The sequence below is a fragment of the Pseudonaja textilis genome, chromosome 3 (genome assembly GCF_049901715.1).
Source record: "Pseudonaja textilis isolate UNSWEBS1 chromosome 3, rPseTex1.2, whole genome shotgun sequence".
NCBI lineage: Eukaryota > Metazoa > Chordata > Lepidosauria > Squamata > Elapidae > Pseudonaja > Pseudonaja textilis.
This window is the reverse complement of record NC_141992.1, coordinates 111311686-111315112: the sequence shown is the minus strand read 5'-3', so window position 1 is coordinate 111315112 and position 3427 is coordinate 111311686. Positions and strand designations below refer to the sequence as shown.

The 3427-nt window shown below is 36.9% G+C and overlaps 1 long non-coding RNA gene across 1 annotated transcript; it reads left to right on the top strand.

Moving 5' to 3' along the window:
* The first annotated feature begins 471 nt into the window (after positions 1–471).
* LOC148126287 (uncharacterized) lies at positions 472–1758 on the top strand. The gene is made up of 2 exons (XR_015743050.1): positions 472–530; positions 1449–1758. It is a non-coding gene; the product is annotated as an uncharacterized LOC148126287 (long non-coding RNA).
* The last annotated feature ends 1669 nt before the right edge of the window (positions 1759–3427 follow it).

Here is a 3427-nt window from a genome sequence, read left to right as displayed (position 1 = left end):
ACTTGTGAGTTAGATCCATTATTAATAACTTCCCCCTTTCTCTTCATGTTTACTTTTGCTTTTGTACATTTTAATGCTTTTTAATAGTTATTATATAGGTGGTGGAAGACAAGAAATAAGCCTCCCTGAAAAGTATAGGAATCCTGAACTAGAGCATCTCTTTGGGCAACAACTCAGAATCAACTGTTTCTTCAATGACAGTGAGACAATCATTGTGATCTCCTGGCTTAAAACACATTTGTTTAGTGTTTTGCCATACACTAAACAAATAATTTTGATCACATGACCATGGGGGCACATAGCTTTGGGCATGGATCATAAATCCATTTTTTCAGCCCCAGCATACCTTCAAATGGTTGTTGAACAAATGGTCATAAGTCAAGGATTAGCTGTAGAAGCTTTAAGAGATGTAGCTACTTGCAGTAAGATCGACACATTCAAATGGATTAAGCCACTATAAATTTACCTTTCAGATTGCAAAATATCTAAATACAGGAATGCTCCCACATTCCAGGGGCTATTTTATAAAGGTGAGATTTTAAGCAGTTAGACAAAATGGTTAAATATGTTAACCACATTCCTTGTCATGTATTTGTGAAGCATCAGAGATGGAGGACACAGCACATATATTGTTGAATACCAGTTACATGAGAAAGATCAATATCTTGGATTACACATTAGACAAATGGCCTGATGGGGATCCATACATTAAAACAATATATTTCATGTATGTTCAGAACTGAAATATGCAAAAGTGTTTTTTTTATCTGAATAAAATAGTATCACTGAGTATTGCATATAAGGATCTGATTGGGATAAGAAGAAATTATTTGCATTTCCTTTTAATTCTATTTGCTCTCTTTTGTTATACATGGTCTTATTGTCCTGTAATTTGCATTCTGATGTGGCCTTGTGCCTAATCATTAAAGATTATTATTTAAAACCAAAAAAGTTTTTTCATTTGGCAGCCTTAGTAATCAGTAACAGGATGGGTCATTGACTCTCTAAAGGAGACTTGTAAACATAATGATTTTGTTTTTCCTTCCTGGAAAAAGGTTCCTGTTCAATTCATTGTTTTTGAATTCTGTTACTAAAATCTGGAACATTGAAATAACTGTGCACTAGATTCTTTAAGAAAGTATTTTCTTTCCTGCATACAGCAAGAAAGATGATACAGATTTATAGAACCATGAGCATAATGTACATTAGTAAATTGGAACAACTTTTTACAAACAAAACTTTAGAAATATTAGCAACTGGAAAAATATTAACTTGTCCAGCAGCTAAACTGAATGTGACCAGCTTTTGTTTACAGCTGTAAAGACCACAAACATTAAAGTAGAATTACTTAAAGTAAAATTTAAAGTAAAATAAAGAATATTATTTGTAGCTCAGGATTGAAATGAGGGATCATTGGAACTCTCTGAGCTTGGGGGTTTTTTTTGCAGGTGTCTCATTACTTAAGCTAGATGTGTTACCTAATTTGGATAATGAAATTGCTATGACCAGTAGAATTGCATGAGAAGACATCTGTTGCCAAAGGAAAAATCTCCTAATATGGAAAAACTACTTTCAAAGAGTGATTATGGTAGATCGAATGATATTTCATATTTTAAAATGTATACTTGCGAGGTGCTTGAAAATGTAGACAAACTATCCCATTATCTTCAAATTATAAGCCATCCAGAGTCATTGATTGAGATAGGAGGTTATAGAAATTGAATTAAATAATTAAGTGAAATGTCTCACTCTTCTTCAGATGGGGGTCTCTTTATTGTAATGTCCCTGCAAATGACAACTAACCTTTATTCTAGAATTCTTACAAAAGATATATATTAACAACAATAGACAGCTCCTCCACCATTATTTAAATTTATCCACAGCCTTGTTCTGTAAATGAGATCAAATGCAGACCTAATGTGGCATATAGTGCAGAGGTTGTCTTAGATAAATATTTTTCATCCCAATGTTGCTGTATTAGGGCAAGTCCCGGGATAGAATGTCCAGTTCTAAAGTCTGCTTGCTCATTTTACTAATCCAGTCAATTTGCTGTGGAGATGTTTAGCATAAAACTTGAGCCAGAGAGCGCCAATTTGGTCTAGTGTAGGGGTGTCAAACTGGATTTCTTCGAGGGCTGGATCAGCATTGTACTTCTCCATGGGACGGGGCAGCGGCGGCAAGGGGACAAGATGGATGACTCCTGCAGCACCCTGCTGGCCAAAATGGGGCATAGGGGGGGGTCAGTGTGTGGCCCCCCCCATGCCTCATTTTCACCCTCCATAGCCTCCTGCAGCATTCCGTTTTTGGGGCCATTTTCGGGCTGTTTTTTGGCCTGTTTTCTTCCCATTTTTTGGCCCACTCTAAGCTGGCAGAATGCTGCAGGAGGTCTTGGAAGCTGAAAATGAGGCACGGGGGGCCCCCACGCACGCAGCCCATTTTAGCAGCCAGAGGCACCGTGGGGCGATCCTTCGATATTTCCAGGCTGGCCCCATGGACTGGATTTAAGCATCCCACAGGCTGGATGCAGCCTGCGGGCCTTGAGTTACCCCTGGTCTAATGGTTAAGGTACCAGACTAGAAAGCAAGATACCGTGAATTTAAGTCCTTAGCCATGAAAACCAGCTGAGTGATCTTGGGCCAGTCACTCTCTCTCACTTCATAGACTGGTTGTTGTGAGGAAAATCCTTTCTTTAATAAATTGGTTGCCTAGCAGAGACAGCTTTGCATTGTAGAGTGAAGTGCTTAATTTTCCTCTGAATACTAATTTTGTTCCAGGTTTAGCAGCTAAAAGTGAATTCACCCTTCTGAAAAACATTATCAATTTTAGTAAGCAATCCGAACAGGAGAGCTTGTATATCTTTGCAACAAAAGGTTGTGAGCAGAGCTTTCTTAATGAGTTAACTCACCGTGTTAACATTCTATTTTAACCATAACTTTTTACACATAAATGTTACAGTGATTGAGTTGATATAGTACATTGAGTCATAATCCATAATTTATAAACCATAATTCTTGAGTTTAAGCAATGTATTAATTCACAAACAGCGAAAGCACCTGGTTATTCAATTCAATCAAATCAGGATGATATTCTTCAAATCGTTTTCAGCCGAAACATGGCTAGTCATTCATTCTCAGGCTAACCTGCTTAACAGGGTTTTAAGAATGCATTTATATGCTTTCATGTACAAATGTATTCTACCTTTCTTTCCTCCAGGAAGCCCTGAAAAATTTCACAAATGATAATAAAGTAAATAGTACCAGTAATACATGAAAAAATGAAGAAATCAAGTTACTTTCCCACATGTTGCCCTCTATTTTGTACATATTTCAAAACAAGGAAAGGTGTTTTAATTTCTCTCTTTCTCTTTCCTCCCCCCTGGGGAAAAAAAGCTCCCAAGCAGGTTCATTTAATATTATAAAGGTTAATT